The sequence below is a fragment of the Scardinius erythrophthalmus genome (genome assembly GCF_964197995.2).
Source record: "Scardinius erythrophthalmus genome assembly, chromosome: 20".
NCBI classification, from domain to species: domain Eukaryota; kingdom Metazoa; phylum Chordata; class Actinopteri; order Cypriniformes; family Leuciscidae; genus Scardinius; species Scardinius erythrophthalmus.
In genome coordinates, this window is record NC_138240.1 from 8584621 (window position 1) to 8606245 (window position 21625).

At 38.3% G+C, this 21625-nt stretch overlaps 1 protein-coding gene across 4 annotated transcripts in view; it reads left to right on the top strand.

The window, feature by feature from the left end:
* fnbp1l (formin binding protein 1-like) overlaps nt 1–21625 on the top strand; it is a 44822-nt gene that overhangs the window by 3178 nt on the left and 20019 nt on the right. The window lies entirely within an intron of this gene.

A 21625-nucleotide genomic window follows, 5' to 3' on the forward strand; every position in this document is an offset into this window, starting at 1 on the left:
GATAACCGTTATATTGGCCGATAAATCTAAAACCAAAATTTTATATAATTTGAGATTCTGATTACAAAAACAATTCTCATGTTCCAAGCACACAATTGTAATTTACTCATTATAATTTTATGTAGCCTATATGACAGACTTGCACTGCACATGTTGCACTTAACTATATTTTCCTTTCTTGAATTGATTCTAATTATATTTTAAGCAATTCAAAACCGGCCAACAGCGCACATCTGAGCTGTCTCAGCTGAGGGAAATAATCCATTATTTATCGGCTTTAATATATTGGCCACATTTTCTTATCGGTACCGGTATACTAATATATCAGCAGATACCGATATGGTGGCCGATATATCGTGCATCCCTTTTTTAAATGTCTTTACTGTCACTTTAATCAATTTGATGCATCCTCTTTGCTGAATAAAACGGAATAATTTCTTTCAAAAAAGTCATTCGGACTTCAAACATTTGAACAGTATTTGTATAATAAAATATCTATAAAAGGTTTTCTCATTAAGATCCAGATGCATAAAAGATGCATTTACATGAGATTTTTTAAATGTACAGATTTTTCTCAAGTTTCTCAAGTAAACTGACAGATTTAAAACCTTCCTTGATAAAAGAACACATTAAGTAATTTACATGAACTTACACATTGTGGCTATGATGCATAATCATTTGAGAATGTAAATGCACAATCACATATCATAAGATTTTATACAGTAATTAAAAGAGTCATTGTTTAAAATGTATATAGATCTTGAGGAAATCTGCTGAATTTGCCCTTTGCACTTGATCTAAGATCATGCACTTATCTTGTGACAGTCATGTCAAGATTTGACTGAAAAGCTTGTTATACATCAGCCTAAAAAGCGACTTCTGTCTTCAACCCCTTCTGCAGTGACTCAAGACAAAGGCAGATGTAGGAGGCTCCTGTCAAGATGGTTCAGTTGAAGGATATTCTTTCTGTTTGTGACTGGTCAGGCTTTTGACAACCGTCTGTGTGTTTTACAAATAGCTACAAAACAACCACATTAGTCCTGGTGCAGAATTTGAGTGCTAAAATCAGACAATTGTGCATTTAAAATATGCTCTCTCAATGAAGCACATGTAATTTGTATTATCTAACCTTAAAATTTTAAAATGAAAGGCAGTTTCATTTTAGACCATAAAGTAGTGACTGAGTATGACTTTAACATACCAGCAAGTGGTGAGACTTTTGCTAATAAAGTGATCATGCCTGAAGAATAGCGTGAGAATTTTATTATGTCTGGTCTCCCAGTATCATTTCAGTGAGCTTTTAATGTTTTACACATGCGCAGATGATTTAAGTATCTTTGGAAACTTTTGCAAAAGGCTTGAAAATGCTAGTGTGGATGGAGAGCGTTTTGAAACTAAAATGGCATATTCAAATGTATGGGGATGAATGTAGAATTCACAGTTGAGGTGTACAGATTGCTGAGAGCTGGTAATCTGGGATACCTGGAGTTCAGTCAGGTGAGACTCTGCCAGGTCATTATGTCTGCGTGCCAAGACTGCTGTCGCTGCCAATGTGCCAGAGGAGCTATAGACATAAACACACGCTCAGAACATAGTCGTGGGAAAGAGTAGGTCAGGAAACAATTTGTTTGAACCTTTGACCCCCTGCATTTAGTATGTCATTCCAGTGCTTTCCTATGTTTATTGGCATGTGTGAGTAATGTTTCGCTTACATGTGTCTCTGGTGAGAGAACCAGTTTGTGCTCTCATTGCCACTGACCCATTTTCAGCAGAATAAATGCTGATCATGAACTGATAACTTTCTCTGTTTTATTTATGTGTTTTTATGTGTTGTTATAGTTTCTTTATGGAGATACTTTGCATGTCTTGGATGTTTTAACCGTTTGATAGTTGCTTCCGGCTCCTTTCCCCGACATTAGAGTTGGAGTTTTATACAGATTATGTTCTGTCATCCCTGCTCTGATCAGAACAAAAATCTTTAAAACGTTTCACAGTATCCTGCTTAAACACAAGCTCTTAGCTATGTTTGGTTGGAGAGTGAATATTTGCAGACAATCAGATCTTTGTAGCATGTAAAGCTTGCTCTTGGCTCTCTCTTCGGCCCTTGGCACTCTCTGAAAGACCAACAGCTGGGTGCAAATGTTCGTCTATATCACACAACAAAGATTAATTTAGTTTTGAGGTCAATGTTATCATAACCAAGGGTCCGTAGCTTATTTTTCTGCTGGAATCGACTAATTGGACCATCAAATCTTGGCTTACAACCAATTTTTTTTCACACAGCCAATATTTATGGAGCACGACTCACACAAACAAGTTCTGTGCTCCTTGGCCTGGAACAAACTGGCGGAACGTCCTGTGATCTTCTCAACCAAACCCCTACATGATGGAGGTCCCAAATAGCTGTACTCTGAAGCACTCCTTTGTCTTCTGGCATAGCTTTGGTGGCCTTATCAGAAGCAATTAGCCCAGGTTTTAAACCAATGTTAAATATCTGTGGTGCCACTAGTCTCCACTGTTTTGGGTAAACACTAAACAGGGCCACTTTATGGTCCCATACTTGAATCATTGGGCCTGAACCATGAAGCATTGCTGTTTCTTTATTTTAAGACTAACTGGACATAGTCATCATTTTGGTCTGGGAATTTTCAATAGTCATTTGTCACATGATGTCTAAGGCATCAATGCCAAGTTTACAGGATAAGTAGGCAATGTTCTCTTTTGATGTTTTAAAACCCTCTTACTCACTTCCTTTAGAAGAATAATTTTAGCCACCCTCATGCTGTTCCAAATCTGTATGCTGTCATGTTTCCATGGAACACAAATGGAGATTTTTTTTTTTTTTAAGGAATCTTCTCATGCAAAAGTGCAAAAGATCATGTAAAATTTAGAAAATTGTATTTATTCTTTCTTTTAAAGTTTTTTTCCGCGGAACTTTTTCCCCTGATGGTCTCTGGACCAAAACCTGAATTTTAAAATGGAGATACCAAGAAACTAGCATAAACGCCCATCCTGTACCACTGCATTTATCCACTTTTTTAAAGGGTTTGTTTATGATTCTAGCAAGAATGTGTCATAAATGTCTTAAATTCTGCAATAATCCATCACATTATAGCTCTGTTACATAACCTGAAGAATGAAGAGGACTTCAAAACAAGCCACCTCAGAGGATGCAAGCCCTGCACATATTTCTTTAATAATTCGTAAACTCAATATCTAAGAATTTGGAATTAATTGTTTGCAGAACTTGAATGGAAACTGAATTCAGGTTTTTCACAGGCAAGCTCGATGGGAATTGGCCTGAAACTGTGTTGAGGGTAACTAAGTTGTTACATTGTTCAGCTTTAGCTTCTTTCACATTTACAGGGCCCCTTAGTCTCCTGACAAATCACACAAGCCTGTTTACAGAAAGAGAGAGAGGAAACACAGGGAACTAGACTGGTCGTTTTGTCGTCTCCCACCTTTTGTTGGATGACATGCGTTGTGTTTTTATGACCTGTGGAGAATGTTGCTTGGAATGGTCAGAATTCCCTGGAAATGTACATTTATTCACTTTACATTAGTACGGTAGGGACAGTTTTACAGTTTTTTTCTCACGGGATACCATGCTGTATCAAAACAGCTTGAGATTGTTTCTTGTTTGAAAGAGGGAATTGTGGATTTGCATGGGAGAGAAGCAGTTTCCAGGGTAATCCAATGCAATGTATGCGTCTCCCAGCACAGTACGCTAAGTCGAGTCTGCTGAAATACACAGCTCAAGTGTCTTTTGTTTTTATCTAGTTATGCAAGTCAGGTAGCAACTCATTAATCTGTGTGCTTTAACCTGACTGAAAATCTTGGCTCCATGTGTTAAGCTTGGATTAAACTCACACACTATTAAACAGTCTGGACAAACGTGGCGTAATGGATGTGCCTATCATCTCAAGGAGACAAGACTACATAAAGTGCATGTGTGCATACCAGAGTAGACAGTGCAAACAGCATTAGACAGAACGAATTTTACATAGAACATGGCACAGTAATAAGAGAAGTTAATCATTAAAATGAGGTATATGAGCAACTCTGGTGGTTAAAGCCCTTCCCTGATAGATTATGCATGGTAAACAAGAAGGCTTTAGCAGAACATGTATATCTTGGGCTTCCCAGGTTAAATATGACAATTTAACATAATAGATCTTTTTGTCCCGTTTTTGATCTACATGCTTTTCATTGTTAAATAGCATTCTGTCATCCTGTCATTCATGCTCGCTAAAGGTGGGCACCAAAGATTTACTTTTGAGATGCCTTCTTTTGGCCAAATTGTAAAGCTGCATCGCGTTTATCTTTTGGATAGAATCCAGTTCAACAATGTATTGAAACAAGCTTAGTAAAAAAAAAAAAAAAAGTAATTCCAAGATGGCAGATGTAGCAAGAGTTCATTCAATATTGAAAAATATGGAATTTGATTGTAATCCGTAATGTATTCGTGCAATATATTTTAGGCTCGGATTATAGTATTATTTGCTAAAGGTAGAGACTTCACATGAGTTGCGTGATTTGTGTGACAAATGAAATTAGCTTAAATATTTGATTAACAAATGTATCCCGCTTGAAATTTGTAGAACTTTGTCAGTGGCCACTAACAAAGGGACATTCCAATTCTGTGGAAAGATGCAGAGTTCTGCGCATATGCAAATTCTGGGAGGATCTAGTTAGGATATGCAGTAGACAGCAAGCATCTCACTAGGTGTTGGAACAAGGCCATTGCATTAAGCTGGAGGGCTGTATATTTGCGTTTTTAGCTGTGGTATTTGTGCTTTTATCTGTGTAATCGGGGTCATTTCAGTACAGGAAGACAGACAGACGTTTGGGGGATGGGGGGTCTTAATTCTTAGGCTAGCACATGATAGCACTCATGCTCTTTGTGAAATGTCTTTGTCTCCAAGACCCTCCAGAAGTTTCTAAATCACAATGATGCACTCAAACATGGCTGCTAATGATTTCCAAATGATCTCCCCATGTGACACTACAGCCCTGCACTGTTACTGAAAATTGAATTCAACAATTTTTTACATTGACTCACATTACGTTCTGTCGAATCCCGAATCACTGAATCACGGTTTCTGCAAAACTATTAAGCAGAACAATTGTTAGATGTTCATAAGATCTGTTTGTAAGAAATGTTCAAAATCAGCATATTAGAATGATTTCTGAAAGGATCTGAAGACTGGAGTATAGGCTGTTGAAAATTTAGCTTTGCCATCACAGGAATTAACTTGTTTTAAAATAGAAGAACAGTTGTAAGAGCATAAGAGACTAATTATTCCAAATGTTTTTTGCATCCCTTGATTTTGAATTTAACTGAGGTTTAAGCCCTTTTTTTAATTTTTTTTTTTTTAATTGTCGAATTGTGATGCTTCAAAGGTCTTAGGCTATTAGAATCAAGCAGCCAGGATTTTTCATTTTGTAGGTTAGGGGCAAGAAAAGTGCCATTTTTCCATTCTTTCGTTTGCTGAGTCAGATACGGTTTAAAGGAGGTCACATTGAATTCACCTCAAAGTTTTGCATATTATGTTTAGACACAGACTAAATTTAGTCGGGCAGGAGGCCTGAATATCCTGGAGTGCTCTTGCTTTGCTAGCAGCATGCTAGTGCTAAAACAACCTGCAGCTGAAACTGTCCAATGCAGAATAACAGGAATGCATTGCTGACATGTTAAAACATGACTACAGAAATGCATATCCCTTTCAAAGCTTGTCTTCAATGCAAGTACAGTTTATTTGACAGGTGCTAACACTGTATGCTTGAAGGGGGGTGGGTAAATGTTGCCCTTTCTTTTATCTCTCAAATCAGTGTAAAGAGTTAACAAGGGGCAAAACAAAGTCCCGCTTCAGACATCGGTGCGACTTTGGTGGTTTAACACTATTTCATGACAAACCCAGACTTCCATGTGAAGCCCCTCACAGTCTGGTGGATCCATTCTGCTGGCTTCGACCTGGTGACTGCGGTCTGACTGTGTGGTGTTGGTGGTTATGTGGTCTGCTATATCCTGTTCTTCTACAGGAGGCATATTCAGGGGAACCAGCCTATTCAAATACTATGAGTTTACTCGTGGTTGAGGTTAAAATGGGTGCCGGATGTGGCGGTGTGAATCACTTGGTTTGATTTAAGATCGTATGACATTATGAATTCTGAGCTTTTTTCTGTGTAGTTTAAAGAAGTGTGTTTTCTGATTGGCTGCCAAACCATTTTTTAAGATAATGCAACAAGTCAGTTTTGAGTGTCGAAATACTATGCAGGGACCGCCGTAAGCAAACTTCCCGGAGGGATGTAAACACTGTGATGCTTATAAAAATATTGCTCTGTTTGTTTGAACCATCCAACACTTACATTTATGCATTTGGGAGAGGCTTTTATCCAAAGCGCCTTACATTGCATTTGAGGATACAAATTCTTAATAGCATTCATGGGAATCGAAACCATAACCTTGGTGTTGCTAGCGCCATGCTCTGCTGTTTGAGCTTCTGCCTTAGCCGATGGCGTGAGTTTCGGGACTACCTTTTGATTTGAACAATGAAAGATGGAGTGAGCGGGATATGTGGGTGTTAGTGTTTGAGAAGACTGTTTAGAACTAACATCGCAGAAGTGACACACCGTACCTTTAAATGGAGATTAAGCGATAGTGGTGTTCTTAATCATTAAAGATTACAGGAAAACATTTCCATGTTGTCCATTATGTGTCCTTATCCTTGTCTTCATTAGGAAGGAAGCCGTTCCTTCCTTCAACGTGATTGCGGATGTTTGGAGCTCTTTTTTTGTTTCCTGGTGCTCACGGAAGAGGATCTGTAACAGCAGCCTTTAGAATTAAGTTAAGTTTGTATGAGTTAACTGCTCTGTGTGGTGGTTATAACATGCCATGGCTGACACATCTCTGTGGGATGTAGGGTGTGAAGTGCCATCTCCAGACACACTTCTTTAGCACATTCAATGTAGTGCATTCAGTTCCAAACCACATGCAAATGCAAACTTTACAACCATGAAATGCATGCGCACTTGAGTTCTATTATTCGGCAGAAAGTGTCGCAAACTTGTTAGCAATTCCATATTTCATTATTTCATACATAAAAATTATTAAAACAATAATGGATATGTATTTGACAGCTATTTCTACTGCTCCCAAATATTCTCCTGTCATTGGTCAGAATTGTTCTCCCACCCCAATCTCATGCCATTGGTAGAGCCCATGTTGCTACGCTGAGCTGATTGGGATGCTCAAGAAAGGTAAAGTTTTCGTGGCACGATTACTGTTTATGCTGGATATTTATCTTTCTGTGCATATAAAACTGTTAGAAAGCACGGGAAGAATGCACACATCACCTTTAAAGATTAATAAAAAAAAAATACTGAACAATTGTACTACAATAAAAGCATTGAATATAGGAAATGTAATTATGTTTTTGCCAAAATATCTGGACAAAACATTTTTAAAAATCTTGATTAATTATTTGTTATATGTTATAAAAAAAATGTTTTCATTTCATCCTTAATGTCAAAATCAGTGGTGTTGGAAAAAAAATCACATTGTCTCAACTGGCTTGTTACGGCTAGCATAGAATCGTGTTTTTTCTCTCGAGCTATTTAGCTGTAGAGCGATGATTCTGCTGTTGTTCACTGATCAGTGGGCAGTTTTGTAGCAAGACAGAAAATGAAGTGTCCCTCTGGAAAGGATAATCAGTGTCAGAACATGCTGTAATGGTTTTAAAAGTGTGTGTCAGCCTTAAGTCACAAGGCAGTGAACCAACTCCCTTTTTACACACTCACACCAGTGTCTCCTCAGACTGGCATACCTTTAAAGGCCTTTAATCTTGAACACCAGACACTAACAGAGTTTCTCCTCGGGGTACAGAGGGATGTGACCATGTTAGAAGGGTTGTAGGTGGTTTTGGGCACATGTTAGCAATTCTTCAGAAGCAGCGAGATGAAAGAGACTGTCTGGGACGTGAGGCGCTGACAGCTACAGGAAGAGTGTGAATCGAAAGTGTTGAGAAATATGAGATATGACAGGCATATCTTGAAAATGAGTTGTAGAGGGAGTGTTTCCTACAGGAATTTCATCCGTATTCACTTCCATCACTTCAGCATGATGACGTACTAATGTTCTGCATTCCATGTCAGGTGCTTACAGACACATCTGGCTGAAATTATGGCTCGGACAGACGTACATTACATGAAGTACTACTCTTGTTTTTTTTGTTGGCAATTTCCTTTTGGGAATGGACCAAAACAGCATGTGGCTTTGACACACAGAGAGCACAAATTATATTGCCTTGAGAGGAGGCCCTTTGACTCATTGTGGGAAAATATGAGTGAGTCCTTTTATCTACTGCTTGATGACTATGATAAGATATAATATTGTGTCCCTTGGACATACAGAAGTTATAACAAACACAGGTGATGATGATTTAGTCATTCTCAAATGTGATATTTGATAGAAGGAATTGACTGGAGATGAACATTTAAAATGAACATATATCGGCCGATACTGATATGGTGGCCGATATATCATGTATCCCTAATTTATTTATAAGAAGTCTCTCTGTTTTCTTGCAAAAACTGTCTACTAAGTTGCTGTCAGTGTCAGCATGCCTTTTGTATAGCTCCAGGCAAGTTTCCAATACTTGAAAATGCACTGCAGATATAATCTACATTAAGACGAGCTACTAAATCCTAATATCCCTGAAATCCGTAGCGTGGCAATCTTACTCACGTCCTGAGTGTATAGTCTACACAGCAGGAGAGGTTGGTGGCTAAAGTTTTGATTTAGTACTGTATGATGGCATTTTTTGTTTGGGAAATTGGGAGTGAACTACTGCTATACATACTGTATGGGAAGGACACAGGTTTTTCTCAGACAGGTTCGTTTTTTGAAACCTGAGCCATGTTTGTTTTGATGTTCTTGTTGTGGTCTTCTTTGGTTTTTTAGGGGGTGGGTAGCTGGGTTCTGAACACAAAGTCATAATTAGTACACACATCTCCTGTTGTTATCATCCAGCCCCCTCCTGTACCCTGCATGGTTTGCTCAAGCTATTGTTTATGTAACAGAAAACGTAATTACAAATCAGTTTTTCGTGCAAATTTTTATTCGAATTTAGTTGAAAAAGTGGCCCAAAAAAATCAGATTTTTTTTATAACGGTGTGAACTGCACAAACTACATGGAATCTGATCTTTCGATTCTGATTTGGGCCACTTCCATATGTTGGCCTAAATCATATACAGGTCTGATATTTTCAGGCTGAACAGTCAAATTGGAATTTATGTGACTTTTACGTCACTCTATATATCGACATTCATCACAATTCTGCGCTAATGTGAGTCGCTCCATTGAGTTTACACACATGTAGTTTCTATGAATATGGAAGACAGCAGAGAAGCTGATGGAAGGATAGTGAGCTGTTATACTCATACGATGGCTCAATAGAATCAAAACTTCAGGAAAAACTGTATGTGACAAACTTTGTTCTCTTTCTCCTCTTCCTCATCTGCGTCCTCCTTATCGCCTGTGCGCAAATTCGTTGGCTTCCATCATCATGGCACATAACCTTATAAATGAACGTGTAAATGCTGACTTCAGTAACCTGTGTGTTTACTTCTGTATTACAGCGTGCTGCATGCATGCCGTCTTTAATTATCCTTCTTTTGCACATATGGGTCAGTTCAGGATTGTGACCTGTTCACACTGGAATTTGATATTGGCCACATTTAAAGATAATGTGAAAAGCCAAAAAAAAAGAAAAAAAAAGGATCTGAGCAATGATCAGAGTTGAGCACTAAGGCTTGCAGTTTGAACGTAGCCTAAGAATTGTAACTTTTTTTTGTGCGTTTCTGTTTAAAGATTTAAAGATTTCTCAGGAGCTCTTTTTACAGGAACAAAACATGCTGGTATTCGATTAATATGTGCACTGTACATTACAGTTTATATTACATTACATTGTTATCGTGGGTACTTCAAAATACTGTGAATAATTCTAGATACCATATTATCCCAATTTAAATTTCGCAAAAATGCATCTTTGCTACTTTTCAGTCAACCAGCTATTGTTTAAACATGTTTTGATCCTTTATAATAGTTTACTATAGTTATTCTTTTGCACTTTCAAAACTAGGCTATATAATATCAAAAATTATATATTTTTATATATATCAAAATTATATTTACTTTATACCCTTGAATTGTATATTGTTTTATTGCATTTCATTTTGCAGTGTTTTTTTATTTGAAATAGTTTACAAATATTTTTTTAATGTGATTCAATACTGTATACCATGACAAAAGCAATTATAGGGAATATTTGGTACTGTCACAACAGAAACTTGTATTGATACTTCAGTTCGTTTGAAATATACCAGAACTATCTCTTAAAATGCATTTTATTATGTTTATTGATGACTTATTCAGGAAGTTATTCTAAGAGTGCCCATTTGTTGTTGTTTTTTTAAATGATAGTTTATTCCTGAACAGTGGTTTATGCGTGAATGCATACTGTTTAATAATAGTATACAACATGATGCAACCACAGTTGCTAAATTATGCAATTAAGTTTGTTCCTTTAGAATTGAGTGAAGTGCCATAGAGATGTCTTGTGCATGTGGTGACCTCTAGGCTGGTTTAACATTGACTCACCCTGACGCTCACAAAGACTTTTGAAAGTTTCACCTCCCACACTGACAGCTAGTTTCAGCACTGCTTAATGTTATGTTGACTGGCGCTGCAGTGATAATTGTGGCCAAATTGCTGCATTTCTTTTGTAAAAAAAACACAAACAAACTCTTTTTTTTTTATTGTTTATTTAACATTTTACATTTTATATGCTTGTTTGTTGTTGCATTGGGCTGTGGAGTGCATATGTAATCTGTCTGAGCAGTGCTCTTCTCTGTAGTTCTCCTTAGGGAGACAGGAAATGTCACTCTCTGGCTTGGCCTCAGCGATGACCTCACCGACTCGGGCCCAGATGGTGTACAGGTCATCCACGCTCTGCTATTGGCTACTTTTTCGTTGCCAATGAAATGGTTTAGGTCTGAAAAATATAGCCTCCCCAATTTCCCTTCTGTTTCCACAGTCCTGTACGCCAACAATTTCTCATTTCACTGCAGTAATGAAGGAGCTGGATGTTCTATTTCTGTATTACCATACTTGCTCCTCACTAAGCTGGATAGGGCATTTAATGGCCTCTAGGTCAGCTATGTCATTTGATTAGTGACTATAATTAGTTTTCTGTGAGTAAATCTGATTTATGGGCTTACAGGAGACATCCTCCATCTCTTTAAAATGAATAATCCGGTATTCACCATCTCCTTAAAGCAGCCTTTTGCTAATATAAGAAATGCTTTTGTATTAAGATCTAGTGATCTTTCTTTACAGTCCTGAATTTTGTTTATATGCCACTGTACTACAGATATATGCATTTACATTCTTTCTCTACTGGGAAAGCTGATCACAAATATTGTTGACTTGCGTTGAATTTTGTTGAATGACCATTTTTTTTATAGACAATCCTTTCGATATACCCCTCTCAAACTCTCTGTTACAAAAGGAACGGCATACAACTGCACTCATCAAGCCATTCATGGCGTCTGGTTATGCTCTGACACATCTGGTCTGTAAAACGATCTTATTCAGTAATCAAACAATGATGTCCAGTTTGTTCTGTACGTATTGGTTAGAGGTTATGTTGAGAGTTTCCTTTTTATGAGTAAAATTGACACGTGGCTCCCCTTGACTCAACGGATGGCTGGTTTATCAGATGTTACAGACAGTCTTTTGTTGCTGGAGTAAGTTTTCTGGGGACATGAACTGTCCAAGTGCCCTTAGCACCACAAGACAACATTTGTTCCCACCCTCAGTGGCCCTCAAGTTAATGACCCCAGTAATGTGTAGCTTTACAAACATGCCTCGTGACCTAATAATGATTCAGGCACTAAAACATTTCCCCTTTATGAATGTTGCCCTTTCATTCATAACGCAGTCAGTGAAAGTATTTATGTTATTATTTCTTGTTCATTCTTTTGTTATAAATCACGGGATGGTTTTGAAAATGGCAAAGGTCTTGAGTCTTACGAGTTCATTGAAGTAAACTGGAATTGAAAAGGCTTTTTGATGACTGAAACACTACTAATGTGCCTTTCCTGCTTTTCTGTAAACGGCTGAGTCACACTTATCTGTGGTTTAAGTTTGACATTAAATTGCATGTTTAACTTTCGTGTTTAGAGTTGGGTATGACTTGCATGTGATTGCCGGGTGCTTCTTGTGAGCCTTCTCTTTTTCTCCCTTTCTCACAATCTCCCTCGCTTTCATGGACCAGTGCCACCGACAGGAACTTGGACTGTAGGATAATAAAGTAATAGTTTATGTAACGACCTCTCCTGAGGCCTTTTCCATATGGTTTCCTCTTCCGGCTCCGCAGTCAGACTGATCACTTTCAGTCTCAAGCCCATGATTCATTGGCCAGTTCTCCCAAACATTTAAAGGACAAAGAATCTTCACTGAGATCATGTCATCGGTTCAAGGAAGCTGTATCCTGCTAAGACCACCGGCCATTGGCATCTGGTTAGAAAAAATGTCCTGAGGATCTAATTTTAAGGCACAAATATTTGCCCTTAAAGAATTCTGACGCTGATTTAAATGCTACTGAAACGTTTTAGATAAGTTAGTAATGATGCTTTGTGTTATTCTCCAACACTGTAAAAAAAAAAAAACCTCTTTGCATGAGGGACTTGTATCCTGTAGCGTTCTGAACAGATGTTTTACAGAAGCCGTTGGGATGAAAATCTAGGTTTGTAGTTGTAAAGGCTGAAAGTGATCTTCCAGTCTCCCTTTGTCTTTCTCTTCCACCTCCCCCTTGCATCTTCTCCTCATGTGATCCTTTCGTTGGGCAGACAGACTCAAATTTCTGCCACCACAGGTCTACTGTCATTTTCGGGCCAGTCAGCTTTTGCCCCAGTACAATACCTACGGATCAGTTAACCACAGCTATAAATGTTTCACTGCTGCTGGCAACTGAATACAAGGTACATTTTTCACCTTTTTACTTTGATTCTCCTTTTTTGGGCAGCATCAAAAGAACTGCCATGTGGAGGCTGAATTAGGCCTGTCCCTTGTGCTGCTAGAGAGGAAGGATGAAAGAGAGGAAGAGGTGGTGCCCTTGGGCACTTCATTAAGCACAGCAGGTTGTAGTGAGGATGTGGTGAGATTTTAGAGCCCCCTTCCCCCCTATCCTACATTCAGAAGGGAATTTTGGAAGCGCCTTGAGATAAACTATTTGAACGCTAATGTATGGATTAGCCAAAACAATGGAAAGCTTTTAAAAAAGGCATGAATTTAACAATCCCTGTTAACTTGCACCCTAAAATTCAGGCTGAAAGTACTGTAATTAGTGGGTGGTATGACTCATGGTATCACGTAACCGTATATATGACAACATATATTTATTGCTGGAAATTCAACCCTAAATGTTTTGTTGATCACATGTAAAATATATTGTTTATTTCTGTTATTATAATTGTTTATATTATTATTGGATTCAGATGTTCTAATTCAAGATTCCAACTTGGGAAAACCCCCAAAGGAAGTACTTTGCGTCTCTTTTGTATTCCATGTATAATTCATGAAATTTGGATAAAGTGCTGTAGATCTTTTTGGGGTCTCAGCTAGATTTTGGATAAATTGGAAGGACTGATATTAAACAATGCCCGAGGCTTGTACTCTCTGATTCAAGTAATGAAGACAGGGTGGCATTTCTGCATTTCCCTGCCCCACCAACAGGCCGTGTGTGTGTGTGTGTGTGTGTGTGTGTGTGTGTGTGTGTGTGTGTGTGTGTGTGTGTGTGTGTGTGTGTGTGTGTGTGCGTGTGTGTGTGTGTGTGTGTGTGTGTGTGTGTGTGTGTGTGTGTGTGTGTGTGGTTTTTTTTGCATTTCTTTCCATGTGTGGCTAAGATTTTATCTGACAATTTGAATTTTTAACTTTTAGGCATACATGGGAATATCCAGCAAAAATATCAAAGCGCCATCAAAGAACAATTTGCATCCATGAATTTCTTTACGTTCTCAGTCCCAGCCTTATCCAAGATGTCCATTGCAATGATCAGAGTTGCGCATTTACGGCTCCACCATGCTAGAACTCTGTAAGATTTTCATGTTATTGTTCACGTACTGACCTCACTTCCTGTCATTATTTGAGCGCAGGATGTTTGCCTTCTAGAAGATGCCTCTCCTGAGACGTCCATTGTCCTTTAAGACCCCCAGATTTTTCTTTTTTGTTTTGTCTGTGATTTTCAAAATACATTTTGTTCTATTTTAGGGAGTTTCTAAAATCTTTGTGCTTTGCATGCAATCTGAGTTGAAGTCTGTATTTGGATGGTGCAGACTGTAGAATTAGAAATGGAAGAGAGCAGATCAGTTAAACTAGTTAGGGTGCTCCGATCAGGATTTTTGAGGCCGAACACTGGAAGCAGTATCGTGCTTTCCTGTTCATCGATACAGATCGCCGAATAAATAGAAGGCTTCAAATAGACTCTGTGGGTCTAATTGAAGGCTTCTATTTAAGCCTTCTCTGTATAAATTAAATATAGATACTAAACCTACTAAATAGCAGTGAGAAATTTTCTGTCTTTTCCTGTTTGATTAACATCAAGGACACAGACGGCAGCAAGAATATTAGGCTTCTGTCACTTTAAGACCAAATGCATGGATCCAATATACTCACACACATGCTATTTATTTCCCAACTGTTTATGTTCACTAAAAACATAACCGACTCCAAATACTCACCAAGCCAAGCATTTTAACATCTGTGTGTATTTCACTGTTTAGGCTCGAACCCGAAGCCCAAATTATACTTTGCTTGTCCGTGTTCCACTCCAACACGGAGTAATAATTATTATTTATTTTTTTAATCAAGCATGTCTTGATAATATCCATATCAGTAACCATAGCGGCGGTGTCTATAAAACGGTGAAGTTTTACCACGATTGATAGCGCATAGTTAAATTCCATTCAGAAAGAGTCCATTCCATTCAGTCCAATCAAGCCATGAGTTCATCCATTAGATATTCTAAATAACCAACAGCAGTATTTAATGCTTAGTAACCGGTTGCAGAGAGTTCGTTTGAGCCGCGCACCTCGCAGCCACGGCAGCTAGTAAAAAGCCGAATGCTGTGTGAACACAGCCGAATTAGGCACAAAATGAGACTGTCAACTGTATTCTAGTGCTGTGTAAAATTTGACTGTAATGGTCCAAATACTTCCTTGCTGTCATTGCTGTAGGGTTGCTGTCGTTGCAATGTTTCCGCAATTTATTGTCTTTTTCAGACATTCGGTAGAACTGTCAGACTTTTTTAAAAAACTTTTTTTATGCCCATGAAGCTAAAATTGCTGTGAATCGGTGAATGTAGTGAAGCAATTTTAGCTGCATGGGCATAAAAAAAGTTTTGCGTCTCCTGATCAGCTCTTCGGATCGGCCTTTAGAGACCACCAATGAAACAATACAAATGTTTTAAAAGTTTTCTTTTAGTGTGCTGTGTACTGTTTTCTTGTTGAGGTGTTTTGATGTAACCCCAAGTGCTACCATTATCTCAACTCTAACAAGTCCTAAGTTTGTTAATAGTTTTCAGTCTGTCTAGATTCATACAAGATAATCTTGCTGGCTGTTACAGTTCTAGTTTCCACATAATCTTGCTTGCTGTTACAGTTCTAGTGTACACATAAACGACTCATTTTGTGTTTTTCTGTTCCATGTTTTCTGTTATCTGTTCTCCTCTCAGAATAATGTTCAGTCCAGCCTGACATTTACTTAAGGTCAGTTTGTTGACTTGACTTTCTTAGTACGTTCCTGGTCTTGTTGTGCGTGATTGTTCCAAAGTGCACGTTATTCCAAATAAAAATGTTTTTCTTCAGAATATTTTTGCCAAAAATAACTGTCATACACCAACCACTAGAGATATAGAAATCTATTTCACTTTTGCAAAAGTTATCATTTGTCTTTTATTATTATTCATTACTCATTAAACTATTTAAAGACTCAGGAAATTATGCATGTGTATAGTTGTTCAGTGATCTGTGAAAGCTCAAATTTATTAGTGTTTTCCCACAGTAGATGTAAGTGGCAGAGTTCTGCATATTGAAGAGCATGCTGGAGAATGTTTAAATTATGAACACAGATATTCTTGTTTAGGATCATTAGAACAAAACAACCAGGGTCTTCTGAGAGGAATGGGAAGAAACACAAAATAACTAGCGGAGAGACAAGAATCGTGAGATGGGAAAGTCTGGAAAAATGTTAAAGTAGCATTGCTGGAATCACCTTGCATTAGAGACCTCATCTTGAGGCAGCGGAGGGAAATCCAATCTCCTTTTGCAAGCACGGCATGAAATCCTCAGTAAGCACATCTTTTTTTTTCTCTCCGAAAATTCTCATTTGATGCGCATCAAAAGTGACTATAGCGAGTGGGCATACTTGCTTCTGCAGGGGGTCTGGGACATTTCCTTCCCTTGAGACTTAACTTTAGGAACTCTATCAGGTTTCTGTAAACTGAGATTGGCCCACCTCTTTCTGTCTCCTAGCAACTGCAGTTGCCAGTCAGTCTGTGGAGGCGGAGCCTGGAGGAACTCATGGTATTAATTATTCATGAGTGCTTGGAAGAGAAGGTGACGTAAGGATAGAAACTGAGCATGCTCGCCAAACTCTGGCACCAACCGTAACCGGGCACCAGCCAGCCAGAGAATTGGATGTATTATGCCAGCACTTGGCTGCTGCCTTTGTTTCATTTACACTGTATAATATATGAACAGGCTGGGTTTTGAGTGTGAGCAGAGATGTGTGAACGATTTTAATTTAGCGTCCATAGTCATGAGCTTGTGTAATCCCTCCAGCCAAAAGAACAGACCCTCACAATAAGCTAACAGACCACCATCTCCTTTTCATCGTCAGTGCATACGGGCCAGTCAGAGAACACATGCCACCAAGAACCATGGCTCAAGCTGTTTGTTGGATGTCATAGGTGTGTTTTGGTGTGTGTTTGTGTGTATTTAGAGAGAACCTGCTGGTTGGCCAATCTGCCATTTGTGTAGTTCAAAACCCTCTGAATAAACTATATATTAGAGCTATCAATGCTGCTATTAATCTTTTCTTTTTAATGCTGCTATTTTCCCCTCCTGGAGCAGTTAATGTATCCCCACAGATAGATGGATTTTATTATTATTAATGTTTATAGATGGTGTTTAAAAATTGAGTGAGTACAAAAATGAGAGAGAATTTTTTTCCAACTGATACTAAAAGAAAGCATTTTCCTCTTTACGTTGAACGTGTGAGTATTAATCTAGGACACTCCAGTTGTTATGCATCACTTTAAGCCACACCTACTCCAGGAACCGGTAACCCTCTGTGCTGATTGGTAGCAACATTCTATTTATCTGTTCGCTCATTTGGTGATATGATTTATGCCTATTTCAATAGAAGTCCCTCTTTACACTGACCATAGACCACATTTCTGGTTAATCTAGTTAATCTTTAGAGTTTAAGGCTGGGGGCTGTTCCTATGCCCTTAAAAGTATTTAGGGCATTAGTATAATGCCAGTTTTCGTAAAGCAGAATGAAGATTACTGTGTGAGCGGGTAAGAAGTCAGAACTCGCTGATGAGAAAAGTCTGCTTTTGGCCATTCATTAAGTTCTTATGGAGATTATGTGATTATTCTGCGCTGTTTACACTAAGCTCAGCTGCTTTTCAATAATTTTTGTATGTAAATATATGCGCTGTATGGACATCTTTGACCTTTGCATAGATATGACCATATCACAGCTTTTTGTGAGTCCCTGCCTTTTTCCATTCATCAGCGTCTCTGCAGTTGGATACTATGCGCGTCTTGTGTTTTTAAGAGCAAAAATTTGTTCTGTTTGATCATCCCCCTTATGCCTGTTTCTAAATAAAGTGGTGCTCAAAAGCATTGTGTCCAGAATCAGATGTTCCTAAGAAACGTGCCTGATTAGTTTCTTTTTGCTATGATTCTAAACCAGCCTGATTTACTGGGCTTCTTTAACACAAGCTAGTTTTAGTCATTCAGATGACTAGTTCATTTTGAAAATGTCCCTAGTATGTGGTTATGATTCATCTCAGTATATTTTTACCTTAACTGCTGTGTATGCGTGTGTGTTAAATGACACTTAAAGGCTGGCAGATGGTGGGGGGATACTGTTTTTCCACTTGAGTGAAGCATCAGCGTGCTGCTAAGGTGATTTCCTCGATTTCAGCATCGCCCGGCATTGAACCGACAGGACTGTGTGTAATACTCCCTCCCGGCCTTGAGAAACACCCACACACGTCTGCATTATGTTTATGCAGCTCTCATCAGTTCTAGGGAGCTCATTTGGATTTAAACCTCCCACCCCATGTGATTTGATTGTCAGGTGCTGTCGTTGAATGGCTCGCTGTGTTTTGAAGATTCTGCCTAATGTCTGTCATGACATTTCTAGCCCAGAGTAATCATTAACTACTGAAATTGTGTGCAAACAGAGCATGAGCGACGAGATTCCAGTTTTATCTTAATTGCACTTTATCGTCCCCACTGTCTCTCTCTCTCTATTCTTTCTTTCATTCTCTGATAAATTAGGGATGCAGTCGCTAGTTAAATGATGCTGTCAGTATAACAGAAACATCCAAGTCAGCTCAAAATACAAGCCACTGAACAGATGAGCTCAGTCAAGCCAATATTCTTGTATTGGCTTGACTGAAGTATTAAAGTGTTAGGTTGATTATTAGTGTTAGGGTAGGATTATATTTATGAGATATTAGCTGATTGTTGACCATATTAAATTTAGAGAAAAGATATATATTTTAATAAGGCGCACTTTTGTAACATCATTTGAAAGTGATTTCTTTTATATTTCTTTTTATTTGCATCAGGCTATCTGAAACATAGTTGCCATAACTCATTGCTATGGTTTGCGTCTCACTTTGGACTTGAGTCACTTGACTGACAGATTGGCATTCTGACACCGCAAGCTTCATGCTTTCTAACCTTAAATCCACTGTTGCAATTATTCTGCTTATTGTATACAAAATACAAGTTTATATATCATTTGTCCCATATTCATAATTGTGACCGCACAGTCTGTTTACAATGTATAAAATGATTGTAGTAATATTGTTATATTGCAGTTACTAGTGATAGATGCACCTTTTTTTTTTTTTACATTTAAACCCCTGAGAAACACTTTGCACACCCCTGTATACTTTGGATTGATTTTAATAACTTAAATATTCTTGAAGTGTGGACCAAGCACTAGGAAAATACAAGTGTCGGATCGGGACTCTGTATGGGCAAGATACTCAATATTGGAATACTGAGTTTCTGACTCGGATTGGAGGTACAAAAAACTTGATCTGGACATGCCTAATTTGCATGTTAAATGATAGATTTTAGTATATTATATTATACTATTAAAAAAGAGTATCAAATTTAATATCTGCCTTTACATTAACATCATTATTGGCTATTTTATATTGACCAGAATTGTAATATCCTGCATCCTCATCCTTATTGAACATTGATTCATACAGTAAATATTCTTAAATAATGCACTTTCTTAGTGTTACCACTGACTCTGCTTGACCTTTCATTCATAGAGAAAACTCAGAGGTCAAGTAACTTTCTAGAAAACTCTGAAACAGTTTTTTGCGACTAATGTTTATCTCTGTGTACATTTTGTTGGGGTCTGTGTTAATGTGTCATTGCAGTCCTGTAGTGTATGTTCTTGGTGTCACAGGGAATTGTCAGGGATCTTTTGCTGGGTTCACTAATGGGTTTCACTGCGCTTCTCATCAGTCGTGTGTTCTATTCCTTATGACGTTCATCAGAAGTCCTCAGGGGAAGGCTGATTAAATGAGTTTGTAATCTGTGCTGTCCGTAAGGTGCTGTAATGGCGTTTGTTCATTGTTCTCCAGTGGAGGAAGTACGCTGGCGGCCTGTCAACTCCAGAACAAAGCTCTCCTCTTCTCCCTTGGCGGAATCGCATGTGGTGTAGTGGTTTAAGATCTGAGCTGGAATAGCTTGTAGGTTCATAACCTGCTAGCGGTCTTAACCCCAGGTTGGACTGTGGACATAATCAGTCACATGTAATGTACCTTAAAATGATCATGTCATCATTCAGGTCATGATATTTGACCAATGTTGAGAAGTCATGCATGTATGCATGTGTGCTTATTAAGAAATGATTTATATTACATCATGGTTTGTTTGATATTAGATGTTTTGGTTTTGTGATCAAGTCTTTGAAGCTGCATTACTTTGTCTCTCGTCTCCTGGTGAACAGTGGATAGACTGTCTTGTGCCTCCTGTGAACAGACTGGCTCTGCCTCGGGCTGATTCACAGCTTGCCTGTCTCTCTCTACTTCTCAGAGATCATCATCATCATCATCATCATAAAGCCTCGTCTGACCCATGACAGACTGAGACTACAGCTTGTGGCGGCATTCACATTCAGTTCATAAAGACAGGTCTTCAGTCTGAGACCTCACCGGGCTCCAGACTTCAACTGCAATGGTCACATTTGTGACAAAAATGAAGAAAATAAGTAAATAGTAAAGAAATAGTTTTAATAAATAATTATTATGTGTAATTATATAACTAAATTATAATTAATTATATAAGTACATAATAAAAAAATGCATTAAAAGTTTTCTTTTTTTTTATTTAACATACATTTTTTATATAATGTATACATTTTTACAGAATTTTTCAAACATTTTAAGTGATTGTGATCCCTCTATAACAAAAAAGTTATTTAGCTACTCAGTGTTTCATTTTAGGTGCTTCTTGTTCTCGCTCTCAGTCTGCCTACATCTGAGACTTTACCATAAATAGTCCTACAATGTAAAGCTGTAGATGTCACTTACTCCTCCGTAGAGTTGTTTTTTGCTCAGGACCCAGATGGACTGTTTGGATCCACCGTGTCTGTGCTGTCGTGTTGGTGGTGAGGAATGTGATGTAACAGTCTTTTCAGTTCATCCGATTCTTCATCCAAGCTGGCAGTATGAAGAAGGCGGATATCTTTCAGCATGTCTGAAATAACAGATAAAAGCAGTGAGATTTTGTGTAGCAGGCTGGTACCTACATTTACAACCCAGTATATGTTTCTATGGGCGGCTCAGTGGGTAGCGCTGTTGCCTCACAGCAGGAAGGTCCCCGGTTTGAGCCCCATCTGAGCCAGGAGTCCTTTCTTTCTCAATGTGGGTTTCCTCTGGGTGCTTTGGTTTCCCCCACAATCCAAAAAACATGCAGTATATGTGAACTGGAGATGCTAAATTGTCCATAGGTCTGAGTGCGTGTGTGTTTGGGAAGGGTTGGGGAAAGACCTGGTGACCTGCCCTGGAAAATCATCACCAAGAAAATTCATGGACTGTCTCTCGCGTATGGCAAGAGATGGCCCGTAGAATCACCAAGAGTTGGATACGACTGAAATGGTTAATGAAGGAATACGTTTTTTATAGCAGGATACATAACTGCAGAGGAGTATTTCCCAAAACTTTGACTTGACTTTAAATGTGCCTAATAAGAGAAGAGTGATTTTCATCTTGACTTGGTTGAAAATGAGTTCAA